At 45.5% G+C, this 14,672-nt stretch overlaps 1 long non-coding RNA gene across 2 annotated transcripts in view; it reads left to right on the forward strand.

The window, feature by feature from the left end:
* LOC105358124 overlaps positions 1–14,672 on the forward strand; it is a 36,665-nt gene that overhangs the window by 304 nt on the left and 21,689 nt on the right. Inside the window, exons 2-3 of one of the 2 annotated variants that reach the window (XR_002289166.2) lie at positions 136–225; positions 357–1,372. This is a non-coding gene — a long non-coding RNA (uncharacterized LOC105358124). Of the gene's footprint in view, positions 1–135; positions 226–356; positions 1,373–14,672 lie in introns of those variants that run through there. The other variant, XR_002872095.1, reaches the window with a different exon arrangement.

Genomic DNA, 14,672 nt, shown 5'->3' on the forward strand with positions numbered 1-14,672 from the left:
CTGTGGTCTTTGTCCTGTTTTAGTTCTTTAGAAAGTTCTTGGTTTTTGTGTATTTTCTACAGACAAATGTTAGGATCTTGGTGTGTTTTAGGCTAGGAGTTGGTTAAGATTGTTGGATTTTCTAATCTTTTTCAGTCTGGTCCTGCTCCAGACCGTCTTCAGAGGAAACAACTTCTCCCAGAAGTCTAAGGGAAGAAACTTTTCCTCCTTTTGCAACAAGCTCAGGTTTGTCAAATGTATCAAGTTTGAAAAAGTCATTTGGTTCTGCTGTGTTTTTATAATGAACAAAGCAAAATATCTGCTTCTTTATCTTCATTAACTGTCATTCTAAAAAATACATTTTTTTTCTATTTTAGTCTTTTCAAGTCAACGACAACATGCCGTACATAGCACCATATAGCCTTGTTGGTGGACGAGGAGGAGACCCGTTCAGTTTTAACGGTGCACAAAATGGAGCTGTGCTTAAAAAGCTGGATGTGTGGGCCGGACCAACCCAAGTGAGATGTATAAAGATCCAGATGTCTGACGGAAATGAAAGGATGTTTGGGAGAGAGGGTGATAATCATTACTCTTTCACTTTTGAGGATGGAGAAAAATTTTCCTCTCTCACTCTTTGGCCCAACAATGCTGGAAATCGTCTGGGTGGCTTTAAATTCACAACATCAAAGAACCGAAATTTTGAGGCTTTTATGACAAATGGAAAGCCTTCGGTACCGGCAACACCAGTAAATGTTGGCTCTGGAATCTGTTTTGGAGTTCAGGGCAGGTCAGGATTTGAAATTGATGGATTTGGGTTCATGTTCTTCAAAGTTTCTTAGTGAAACGGTTCTGGAGGGCTAGATGGTGAAACAATAACCTGTGTGGGTTCAGCTTCTTGATGAGGACAGAAATCAATGTGTTTGACAGAAATGATTTCACCTTCTAGCCTCCAGACAAAGACAACAGCTAATGATATCTGCTGTCATGAAAAGGGTTTGGTTCTTTGAAACAATCAGATGACATCTTTGAACAGATGTGTTCCTGCTGCATCTGTGGCTGATGGGGACAATCACCTCTTTGATGGTTTTTCTTTGATTTCTTCATCTAGTTTGTGTTTTTTTCTTTGGACTTTTACTGCAGTTTTCTGAATGTTTCCATCAGATTTTTGAATTTGCTGTCATTTTTCCTGCTGTACTGAGAAACTCCTGATGATTTTCCTGTTATTGTCACTGGAATCCAATGTTTCTGTTGTCCTCATCATCTCTTCTGGAAATGGCATTCTATCAGTAAATCTTGTTGGTGTGGACGCTGGAAAAAGCCCTTCAGTTCATGTCAAATCACTGTTTGTGCTCATCTAGTCTGTATGATTTGGAAAATAAAAACCTCAACCAAATCAGGAGTGCTATGAATTCTTAGACTGAACACAAATACATGTTGAAACATTTCTACCAGTTTGGGAGCATCCCTAAAGATGTAGGGGGTTAAACCCCTCCCACAAGGAAGGTGACGGCAACACCAATGTCACGTCTGGATGATGCAGATGCCGACCAATCACAAGAGACGGCAGCTCAACAGCTCCAGAACAATAAGGAGGTCAACAGAGACGTCTTTCAAAAAAGACAACCATACACACACTAGTACACACACTAGTACTCACACAACCATGCACACACATGCACTAACACACACACATGCTGATGTGGGGAACCACTGGGAATGAATGGCGTCTCTGGCTGAACTGTCTGTCAGGGAGGTCTTCACCCCCCACATTCAGGAGAACATTAAACAATCACCAAGGGAGGCTGGAGACATTAAGTCAGAGTCGACCATGTTCTCCATCTATATTGTCTCTGCTGCTGTTCAGAGCTCTGGTTGTGAGGTCTCTGGTTCCTGTTGCAGTGGCAATTCCCATAGCCGGTGGTGGACACTGGGCCTGATGGATGCCATCAAGCTGAAGGAGTCCAACCGAGTCTGGCTGGCTTGTAGGACTCCAGAGGGGAGCTGTCAGGTACCGGCCATCAAAAGAAAGCTTCAGCCAAGGTTGTGTGGAGGCCACTTCATCCTGAATACACCTGTTCTTTTTCAATTCCAGTTCTTTGCATCCTGAGGTTCAATTGCTGCATTATGATTTCCCCTTTACTTGCTGCCAAGTGGAGCCACCAGAAAACTAAAACTAAACTGATTGCAGGCCTCTCCCACACCGAAAGCTGAGCCAGGTTATGTACAAAAAAACAAATATTTAATAATAAAAATACCATTGTTAAAAGACCCAGAAAGACACAAACCCTAACACCACAAATGATAGGTCATGCCAAAGCCAGAACACAGTCCTCCTACAGTTCCAGTGTTGGCTCCCCAGGTTCAGCAACAAGTCCAATGGCCATGCCCATGGCATCCACCAGCAGAAGCTGATGCCCTTCTGTTGTCCAGTGTGGAACAACTTCAGGCTCCGGTGGGATCTGGTGAGTAACCTTTTAAACCTTCTGCAGGTGAGGAGCTGGTTGACACAGGAAGAACCAATTTACTACATGGTGCTCCACCTGCCACACAAATCTTTGAATCCATTAAGGCTCTCCTCAATCCTGCTGACACAGGATTAACGCTTTTGAGGAAGAAGAGGATGAGGACTTTGGAGACGGGCTATTTGTCACCTGAGCTGAAACCATTAGGGCAGTAAAAGAGCTCCTGAGTTTTCAAGTGAGGGGTTGGATAAGCTCTACCTGAGTACCTCAAGTCTCTGGATGCTGTGGGAGTCTCCTGGCTGACACATCTCTTTTCAAGAAGGGGGCCTGGACGGCGTGTTTTAAATACCGGGGAATCACACTCCTCAGCCTCCCTGGGAAAGTCTATGCCAGGGTTCTGGAGAAGAGAATTCATTTGATTGTCGAACCTCAGATCCAGGAACAACGGTGCGGTTTCTGTCCTGGTCGTGAAACAGTGGACACGCTCTACACTCTCTGCAGGGTTATAAAGGGTTTATGGAAGTTCACTCATTCAGTCCATATGTGTTTGGTGGATCTGGAGAAAACATTCAGCTGCGTCCCCTTTGGTGCCCTGTGGAGGGCGATCTGGGAGTACGGGGTCCAGAGAGCATCACTGAGGCCCATCCGGTCTCTGCATGACCGAAGCAGGTGAAGAGGCAGGGATGAGGGTCACCAACGCTAAGTCTGAGGCCATGGTTCTGTACTGGAGAAAAGTAGTTTACCCCCTCTGGGCGGGTGGAGTGCTTCTGCCCCAGTGGGAGGAGTTTAAGTATGTTGGGATCTTGTTCCAGAGTGAGGGAAGAGAGAAGGACAGGCGGATTTGTGCGTCGTCCGCTGTCATGTGTTCACTGTGTTGATCCATTGTGGTGAAAAGAGAGCTGAGCCAGAAAGCAAAGCTCACAAATTTACTTTATATCTTGGCTGCTGGATTGTAGGTCACTGTCTGATACCAGATATTTTGCTCCCTCCCTCACCCCCCTACTGGGTGAATACCTCGTCTTTTAGGATGTGATATAACTGAGGCCTTTTGCTCATTTTTTTGGAAGAACTTTTGGAGAACTGTATGAAGCTAAATGATATTTTTTCTGGTTAAAACACTAAATTGTTTGATTTTTACCTTCTGGTTAACAAGGAAAAGTTTCAGTCAGGCAAACTCATACAGTAGAATATATTCCATTTCACATACTTTAATTTTCACATTCTTAAGTTGGCATTCACAATCTTTTCGTTTGGCATCAGGCTCCGTACAATTCCATGAGATATATATATATTTTTTCCATAAAACTTTTGGGTAATAACCCTGAACGGAGCCCACAGGTGGAAGCCGGGGAGGAGGGTGGGGCGACGAATGCAGCACTTGCAGTAAGGAAAAGAATGAGCGGCTGCAACCTGCATTTAAATAGGATGCTGAACAGGTGAGTTAATTAACTAACTGCCCTAAGGGAGTAACTGAAGTAAAATACTGCAAAGTCTACCTGCCTGAAAGGCGAAGGAGTTCGCTTATTTCAGTCAGGCAAACTCATGTAGTAGAATATATTTATTTTCACATACTTTAATTTTTTACATTCTTAAGCAGGCATTCACAATTTTTTTGTTTGGCATCAGGTTCTTTACAATTCCATGAGATATTTTTTTTTCCATAAAACTTTTGGGTAATAACCCCCAAAACCAAAGATCATCAAGAAGAAAGAATGCAAATGTATAATCAGTGTGTAATAAGATGAGGTGTGTTTTCTGCGGCATTCCATTTTTCATTTCATTTCATTCCATTTCATTCAATTTCTTAGTAAGACTGCTATGTGTGACCCGGCACCTTTGACCGTTGGGCCACCCCCGTTCGAGTACAGCGCCTCGAAGGGGACACACTATCTAGTGGATCTGCTACGTGTGACCCGGCACCGTTGACCGTTGGGTCGCCCCCGTTCGAATACAGCACCACGAAGGTAACACACTATCTAGTGGAACTGCTATGTATGACCCGGTACCTTTGACCGTTGGGCCGCCCCCGTTCGAGTACAGCGCCACGAAGGGAACACACTATCTAGTGGATCTGCTATGTGTGACCCGGCACCTTTGACCGTTGGGCCGCCCCCGTTCGAGTACAGCGCCACGAAGGGAACACACTGCCAGTGGAACTGCTATGTGTGACCCGGCACCTTTGACCGTTGGGCCGCCCCCGTTTGAGTACAGCGCCACGAAGGGGACACACTATCTAGTGGAACTGCTATGTGTGACCCGGCACCTTTGACCGTAGGGCCGCTCCCGTTCGTGGAACCACTAGGGGAACATACTATCTGAAAGAGAGAGGGAAAGAAATGAAAGGGGAGCCAACATAAGAATCACTCATACCTGATTTTTAGAACATAAGCCCACATCCGCAAAACGCTGTAAGGAACTATAATTTGAACCGTCAAGAACAACCCGTATGAAGACACTACTTAACATCCATCCAAAGCTTCCAAAGGCATGCTATGACATGCCTAAGTAACATCCATTATTCGTAGCTTCCATCAAATACCAAGAACGAGCTTAACGGATATAAACGTTCTTCCATTTGGCATACTATCTAAACAAGCTTAAGAAACATCCATTAATTCAAAGCCTCCTACGACAGTACTAAGAACGAGCTTAACGGTGTAGAAAATGTATGTTTTAATATCTTATTCTTCATTATGTTATAGCTTTATCTTTAGTGTGAAGTGAACTCATTTTGAACTCAACAGGACTTATTCTCCAGTGACCTTCACTTGTGCTTTGTAGTTGCAGCAGCAACTAGGACTTCTTTGTGCAAATCTAGGAGTTTCCAGAGATGCAATAAATATGTCATGGACTACATTTCTACTATCTGGGTTGAACACCTTATCCTTGGGAAAGTGTTCAGGTTCGTGTTCTCATGTGGAGGATGAAGCTGACCTCTGATCTTGTGCCGGCGATGGAGTATTCGTTTGGCTGGTATGATTTACTTTGGACCAGAGGAAGACTCCTTTTGATCATGGATTGTGTGCGCCGGTGAAATGCCCCCACCCCTGGAAAGGCGGAGCGGATCCGGAGCTGGCAACCTTCAGCTATTGGCCGGTGGAAGCACGAGGGATACCAGCTGACGAATCAGAGCGACCAGGGGCGGAGATCCAGCGGCCATGATCTTTCCGGAAGGCGGAGATTCAAACACATCTTAAAAAGACTGTTTTCAAACTCTTCCATGGTTCTTAGGAAAATCTACGAGTAATTCGCATGTAACTTGTGCGTCAGTAGATCTTTACTTGAGAATCCAGATATATCTGCAATAATGTTTAATCTGTGCTTTAGAACTATTGTCAGGGAAATAAACTTCTTGTATTTTTAATCCGGTTGAATCCTTGTTTGCTTTACCACTCTCGACTACTGAACACGCATGCACGGAAAGAACTGAAAAACGAAGATTTCTTTCCTACAATGGCCATAATGTTTTCTCCATTTGGCATACCAATGATACGAGCTCAGAAACATCCATTTATTCAAAGTTTCCATCTAAGTATTAAGAACAAGCTCAACGGCCATATTTTCAATGCTTCATTGGGCATACTAATAAATGAGTTTATGAAACCAATTCGAGCTCCATCGCATACTATAATACAGTTTACAACATCCTAAATTTTGAGGCTTTCACCTGTCAAATAATTTTCTTTTAACATATATAATCCAAGAATTTACATCCATTCTGCTGCTGACTTATTGATTGATTTAAGTCAGAACTGTCATTGGATCGCAGAGGAGGCGCACCGCCCCATCATTTTGCAGCACCAGATCAAGGAATGCAGGGGTGTCATCGTTCGCCAGAAACGGAGAAAAAAAAAAAAAAAAGAAACGGAGATGCTGACTCGGGCGTAGGGGTTCGCAGGCTAAGGAAGCGATGCATAGATAAAAGACAAAACCAGTATTAGTCTCAGCAAAGAATATATTTATAACCCAGAAACTGATTAGTTTTTTAAAATGCTTGAGATAAATGGAATAACAGTGCTTTGAAAGAACAAATCTGAGAAAGTGAAATTTAGTAGATAGTTAAGGAAAAGTCCCATTGTGGATTCATCGCACCATAGAAACCACCAGAATCACAAATTCCAACTGTGAATTGATAGGGAAATATAGAACCTGCACGATATCTTAACACCAGTTTTACATACACCAATGATAAGAGTATAATGATAAGTAACCGTTGACAGTTCCAGAGGGACGCACCTTCTGAAGGTCATCAAGGAACAGGTGATGGGAAGGGTAACTGAAGACCAAGGATATTGTTGATGAGGAAGGTCTTCCTCATTGTTGATGAAATTTTAGCCAAGGGCGTCTGGAGATCCACAAGGGATCATAGGTTTTGATAGCAATTTAGCTAGACTGAACCATAAGAATTTAGAGGCGGAGCATAACAAGCCTCGAAATGTAGATGCATCTAGCCGAGTGTCATCTGCTTAAGCAGGGCAGATAGAAGACTGGCTTGTGGACACAAGATTTAACTCTTGAATTAAGCTTGAGAGCGTAAGTGAGAAAGTTTCTACGGTCAGGGTTAAAATTACTCATGGTGTTATTTAAAAACCAACCAAGACAACAGATGACACATAAGACTATCATCTCACTCTTTAAAGAGCCTTAATATAATCTCCATGGCTGAATTCTCTCATAACCACATGATCCCTTAAAAAACATTAGAGCTGTGGATTCTGGCGGCCGGACATACCCAAACCACTCTTCATAAATCTTTCCCCCCAAAACCAGAGGGCGCAGCCTCAGAAGAACAAGTGGAGGGAGACTGAAGACACGGCAGTCATCATTATAACAAAACTACTCCAAGCATTCAGAAGGAAAGGCCAAAAAATGCAAGACATGAATATCCAAAATAGGAACACGAACTACCCAGAAGAAGAACACAAGATGAACGGATGACCGTGGGACCAAAGCCACAGCAAATTTCAGGTGGCCCAATCATTGATAAATCATAGTCATAGTCAATCATTCACTTTAACAGCAGAAGCATGTATACCAATTTTGAAGACATCAAGGACTATTTATAGAACATCGGGCATTCCTTTGATATCATAACCATATGATATCAAAGGGGCAGGGGACAGATGGACCCATGTCCCACCTTCCTTGCAAAATGTGTGTGCGTGTATGTGTGTTTGAGAGGGTTGTGTGTGTGTGTATGTGTGTGTGTTTATGTTGGAATGTATATATTGAGGGGGGAGGGGTGTGTGTACTAAGGGGGATGCAGTTAAAATTGGCGAGTAGGGCACTAAGGGGACATCTCCTGATTACTCACAGTGATGTCCCCTCACCCTCACCACCAAGGGCCCTAAATGTCTAAGGTGCGGTTAAAATTGGCGGGTAGGGTGCTAGGAGGACATCTGCTGCTTGCTGGCACCCCCCCTACCAAGGGGTGGGGGGGGGTGGCACCCCCCCTACCAAGGACCCTACATGTCTAAGGTGCAAATAAAACCGAAAGAGGGGGGGCCCACTCCGTACGGTAACCATAGGAGGGGGGCCACTGCCTAGTAAACCCCCCCCAAGGCTCATCGCAGGCTAAGCCCCCCACCCCCTCACCCTATTATGAGGTTATATGAGGAAGGGGGTAAGTTGGGGACAGCTGGTAGATGTCCCCGGGTGGTCAAAAAGCTGTCCCCCGCCCCCCCCCCCCCCCCCCCAGCAAGGGGGCCAGGCCCACCCAGCCCAGGGGCCCCACCCCCGGAGGCGCCGACACCCCAGGCCCAGCACCACCCCCCCCACACAGAGAGAGAGGAGCCAGAAAGCGCCGGCCCCCCCCCCGGAGCAAGCCCAGGCCCCCACCCCCAAACGCCGGCCCTAGAAGAGCTCTGGTCAGGCCTCGACGGGACCGAGGCAGCCAACCGGCCGGGGAAACCGCAGATGGCCTCAGCGGAGACCCCGACCCGTCAACCCCCCCTGCCCCGTACCAATAGTGGACCCCCCCCCCCCCAGAATGCCCCCCCACAGGTCAGGGCCGACAAACCCCCCCCCCCCCCCCCAGACCCCGCAGCCGAAGCGGAGGACACCCAGAGCTACCAGGGTCCCCAAGAGGGTTGTCCCGTCCCGCCCCAGAGCCAGGGAAGGGCCGATCCCAGCCCCAGGCGTAGATGGAAAGCCCATCCAGCGCCGCTGCCCCCCCCCCCCCCCCGAGCAGCGCCCCCCGCCAACCCCCCAGCACAGGCAAAGGGACCACCCCCCCAAGCCAAGCCAGACCACCCCCCCACCCCCCCACCACGCACCCCCACACCCAAGCCCAGAGGACCACGCAGCGCCCCAGCCCGCCCCACCCAGGCGCCGGACCCGATCCCCCGACCAACTGAGCCCCCAACAACCCCCGCCAGGCACCGGAGGCCCCGACCCCCACCCCAGCCCACGGCAGAAGGGCAAGGAGCAGCGACGACCAGGCCCCCCCCACCCCTTAAGTCACGGAGTCAGCTATGGGAGACCAGAGAGACCGAATTAAAAATTAAAAAAAAAAAAAAAAAAAAAAAAAAAAAAAACTTCCAACAGTGGCCGAGCCTGGTCGGGCCATATTTACAACACCCCTTGTGGGCCCCCTTAACTTTCCCCGGGGTTCCCCCCTCCTGGGCGGGGGCTGCGGGCCCCTGCCTTGCTCCTCCCTGGACCAACCGTGGGCCGGGTGGGTGGCTGCCTGGAGCGCGGAGAGGGTCTCCCTTGGGGGGTCCTGGCTCGTACCTGGGGTTGGGGCGGGGGGATGCCCGGAACTCCTGGGTGGTGGTGGGGTGCTCGTCTGGGGCTGTGGACGTCCTTCTCCGTTGGGGCCCTGCATTGGGCTCTCCCGGCGCGGTGGCGGGGCTGCTTTCCTGGTTGGGCTGGGGCGGCGCTCTTTTTTCCCTCCACGCCTCCCTGCTCTCTGGCTCTGGGGGCCTCGCGGCGATCCTGCTGGCCCTGGCCTGGGTGGCGGTCTTTGTCGCCCGGGGGGCGGTTGTTCCCTGACGTTCCCGTGTGGCGTTGGGGGGATTCCGGCTGCCGCTGCTGCTGCGGCGGGGGTCTGGATGTGGGGGTGGCTGGGCGCTCCTCCTCCTTCTTTTCACATTCCACCATCCATTTTAGAAGAACATAAACACTCACCTGAGCACAGGTGTTAGCTCACCTTTGCATAGTTTGCATGATTGAATGAATGAAAGATTTCACACTACTTGGTTTAAAGTCATAGGTATGGTTTGTGAATACTATCTGTTTTGTGTACATGTTGACATGTGGACATTTTTGCAGATAGCAGGTATGTTTGTTAACATTTCAGTGTGTGTGTGGACAGGTCCCGCCCTTTTTTTTTACTACATTTTAACCTTACCGTAATGATAAAAAACCAGTAAACCTGTCTGCTCTATGCTGCTTCATGGTCTTACCCCCCCCCCCTCTCACTATCACCCCCCCCCCCCTCTCTCTAACATCTCTCTCTTCTTCCCTTCTTTCCTTTTCCGTCCGGTCCAACACCAGAAATTTTCAAACATGGTTGAAATTAATAAAGTTTGGCCTCAATTACAAAAGGGGTTTATCCAGACATACCTTTGGTTTGTCTGAAAATTAATAACCCCTCTTGTTAAAGTAAAATATGTCCAACACAAGAGGCCCTCAGCTCTCATCTGGCTGCCTAGCTGTTGGACAGGACAAGTTAAAAAAAAACAAAACAAAAAAAAAAACTAACTGAAATAACACATTACAGTAAAAAAGTGTACTTCAATAATCTACTGAATGAAAATAAATACAACGTAAAGCGGGTTAGGAAAATATTAATTAACAACATTAAAAATGGGACAAAAAAGCGAACATATCCAGATTACTTTACAGATGAGAAGGGTCAAAGCTATAACATCAATGTAGCAGCAAACAGTCTCAATAACTACTTTGTAAACGTGGGTCCAGAGTTGGCAGCGGAAATTCCAAAATGCAAAACTAGCAAAGACAATAATCCACCCATCGAAAGGATCCCACACTCAATCTTTCTCTCTGATGTGAAGGAAAATGAGCTGATATCAATTGTGAATAAATTCAAGAGGAAAAACTCAAAAGATTGTGAGGATATAGATATGAAGCTGGTAAAAAGGGCATTTATAGTGTATCTAAGCCTCTAACATACATATGTAACTTATCATTGCGAACTGGAAGATTCCCAAACCAAATGAAAATAGCCAAAGTGAGCGACCTTGGGAGCATTTCGGGCAGGCAACTCAGGCAGGCTTTTACTTAGGCCATCCCCCTAGGGTGGGTCAGTTAATCAACTCACCTGTGCAGCATCCTATTTAAGTCCAGGTGTGTAAGTTGTTCATCCTTCTTTACTGCAGCACTGCATTTTCTTCAACACCCGGTCTGGTTTCCACTGTGTGGGCTTTCATTCGGTGCTGGCTTTGTTGTGGTGGCTCTTTGTTTGGTTTCTTTTCTGTTGAAGCTTTGCACATTTACTAGTTTAACCTGCATTTGGATTGGTCAGTTATGGACTTGTCTCTTCTGTGAGTGTTACAAAGTGGCATTTGTTACTGGTGTGTGTCAACTTGTGTCCACTCAATTTTCCTGTTTTTCTGCTCCCCTGCTTCCTCACCAGGGCATGTTTGGACAAATGTTTGTTAAGATGCTTGGCAGCCATTTTGAATGTTCAGCTGAAACCATTTTGAAAGGGGTGTTCAGCTGTTAACCCCGCATCCCTTCGGTAATGGTTTGATCCAATTGGGGCAAGGCTATATAACCAGGGGTGTTTGCTCAGTAGGGGGAGTTTTTATTGAGAACACTTTGGATTGTGAAAATACACAAGTAGATAAATAAATTAAACAAACTGTTGGCTCCAAACAACCAGGACCCACACTGGTTACTGTAGCACGGCCGCTTCTGCTCTTCCTTCACAGTGTGATTATAACATAAATAAACAAATAAATGAAAAAGTTGAGTCAGTCCTAAGGAGGCCTCTCACACGTTTTTAGGTTTGACGCGATTGTGTGAGAACTGTCGGGGCCTCGGTTCCTCCATTTTGTGGGGGGGGTCATCAGCATCTTCTTCCTTGTGATCCGTCCAGTTTTTGTTTTGCTCTTTGGCTGACCTTGCCATCTCTATGATTTATTCCACTGGACGCAGTGCATGGCTGGGGAAGGCTGATTTTGCTGATGCTCCCTTTGTTCTGCCTCTCCATTCCTCCCGGTGGCGTCTTCTGGCTTAGGTGGGTTTTGAAGTGTGTCAGTTTCCTTTGGCTGTTGTGTGTGTCATGTTTTTGACTTTATTCTCAGAAGCCCTGTGCTGGACTTAGTGTAATTCTATTGGGTCCCCATTTGTTTTGCATTTTTTTTTTCAATGTTTCTCTGTTCTATTTTTGTCGTCACCAGTCTTTTGCGACTTCGTGGTTGCAACTCCTTTTTTTTTTTTGGATCTCGGTTTCTGCTTTATTTAAGGAAGGCGTATGGTTCTCTGCCCGTCCGGATTTCTTTCTGCATGTATCTCTAGTTGTGATGCATCCCTCTCTGCCTCTCTGTGATCTCTCGCGTTTGTGCAGCACGTAATTTATCCCATCTTTGGAGGTAAGATATGAATCGGTCGCTACTGGGCCACCCGTATTTTGCTGTGTGCTTCCTTCCCCACTGTCATCCGTTCATCTTGTTTTCTCGTTCTGGGTAGTTCCTTCCTGGGCCCCCGTGTTCCCATTGTTCTGGATTTTTCTGTTTTGCTTTTCTGGTCTCTAATTCTCTGCGCTTAGCGTGGTTTTGTTATAACGATGTTTGTTTCAGGTCTGCGGTCTCCCTCCACTTGTTTGTGGCTCCACCCTCTTTTGGGGAGAGAAAAATGTATGAAGACTTGTTTTATGAATGTTTGGTTGCTAATCCAAACGTTCAGCTCTAATTGTCCATCAACGGCTCATGTGGTCTTGAGAGAATTCAGCCGTGGAGATTATTACAAAGCTTATTTCAAGCGTGCAATAATAAATAGTAATGTGCCATCATTTAACATAGTTAGTGTTTAAATAACTTATATTACGAGCTAAATTCCTGGCTGTGGAATTTTTCACTGATGCTCTCTAGCTTCAGTTTCAAGAGTAAAAAACTTTTTGTTGCAAACCAATCCTCAGTCTGCCCTGCTTTTAAGCATATGACACTCTACTAAGAGTATCTCCTTTTGAGACTTAATGTTATCCGCCTCTAAATGCATGAGGTTCAGCCATTTTAAATACTATCAGACTCTATGATCTTTCTTCATTCTCAAAATTTCTTCATTATGGTTTCCAGGCACCCCTTTGCCATTAACTTTATGTTATACGTGCTTTTGTTGTCTACCTATTATGAACCAATGATGTCAAGTATGTAACCTCAAATCTAGCCGAGCTGCTGTCCATGCTACGTGGGATGGCAACCTTCCTCATCTACATAATATCCTTGGACCTTGGTTATCCTTCTATTCGCCTGCTCCTCTGTGGCCTTCCTAATGTGCGTCCCTCCGGAAATGAATAAAGGTTACTTCTCTCTTACTATTGGTGCATATATAAAAATATATATTTTGGTGATATATTACGCGCAGGTTCCATATAGACTGTCTTTCTTGTTGGAATATGTGCTAATGGCTTTCTATGGTACTATGAATACAGAGATAGAACCTTCTCTTTAAACTCACTACTTGATATCTTTTTCTCAGAATTGTTCTTAAAAGGACTTAATTCCCTTTCATCTTAAGCTTTCTAAACTAATCAGGTCTATATTATTTATGTATTCATTGCCAAGACTAATACTGCTTTGTCTATCTATGCATCGCTTCCTGAGCCTGTGACCCATACTCCCCGGTCAGCAATTCAGTTTCTGGAGGATGATGTCAAGCCCTCGATGAAGTCGGATGATTTCCTAGTTCCAAAGTCTCTGCTCGTCCTGCAGCCCCCCTGCAGATTGTTGCCCCTTCACCTTGATCTGGATATGCATCGACGACTGCATTCCACGCACCTACTCTGCACTGAAGTGATGGGGTGGTAAACCTCTTCAGAGTTTCAATGAGTTATCTTACTTGAATCAACTGATACGTTAGTATAAGAATGGCATACAAAATCTCGGATTAGATTTTATTGAAAACTATTTGCCGGGTGGAAGCCTCAAAATTAGGACATTCTAAGCTGTGTTACGATATCCTTGTAGCCCGAAATTCAAGGTTACTCAGGGTCGTATCTTATGAGTCGGATGGAAGCATCAAAAATTATAGCGTTAAGCTCGTTCATAGTTCTCAGATGGAAGCTTTTAAATTATGGATATCACTTAAGCTTTATTATATTATTCCAGTGGAAGCTTCAGACTTGTATGTTAAGTTGTGCCGTCTACTTGCCGCTATACTCGAAATGGAGTGGCCCAACGGTCTTTGGTGCCGGGTCACATATAGCAGATCCACCAGATAGTGTGTTCCTTTCTTGGCGCTGTACTCGAACGGGAGCGGCCCAACGGTCAATGGTGCCGGGTCACACATAGCAGACTCAATAAATAGTATGTTCCCTTCTTGGCATTCTACTCGAACGGGAGCGGCCCAATGGTCAATGGTACCGGGTCACACATAGCAGACTCAATAAATAGTATGTTCCCTTCATGGCGCTGTACTAAAATGGGAGCGGCCCAACGGTCGAAGGTGCCAGGTCACACATAGCAGATCCACTAGATAGTGTGTTCCCTTCATGGCGCTGTACTAAAATGGGAGTGGCCCAACGGTCAAAGGTGCCGGGTCACACATAGCAGTCATACTTGTAAGTCTGAATATGGAATGCCTCTGAAACACACTTCATCTGATTACATACTGATATACATTTAATTTCTTTCCAACCTTGATTAAATTGGTGTTGGGGGTAGTTATTACCCAAAAGTTTATGGAATTTTGTCTCTTGGAATTGCACGGAGTTTTATGCCAAACTAAAGGAAAGTGAAATGCAAAGTTAAAGGAAAGTGAAATGCAAAGTTAAAGGAAAGTGAAATGCAAAGTTAAAGGAATGCAAAATGCTTACTCAGATGAAAGTGAATGCTAACTTAAAGGAAAGTGAATGTCAAAGAATGTGAAAGCAACAAAGTATGTGAAAGCAAACTAAAAGATGTGAAAAAATAAATATTATTACTACTGCATGAGTTGTCTGACTGAAGTGATTCCTATCTATAAGAGTGGAGACAAACACCAATTTACAAACTATAGACCTGTTTCTCTTCTTCCACAATTCTCAAAAATTTAGAATATTCAATG

This window comes from Oryzias latipes, chromosome 19 (assembly GCF_002234675.1).
Source record: "Oryzias latipes chromosome 19, ASM223467v1".
Classification (NCBI taxonomy): Eukaryota; Metazoa; Chordata; class Actinopteri; order Beloniformes; family Adrianichthyidae; genus Oryzias; species Oryzias latipes.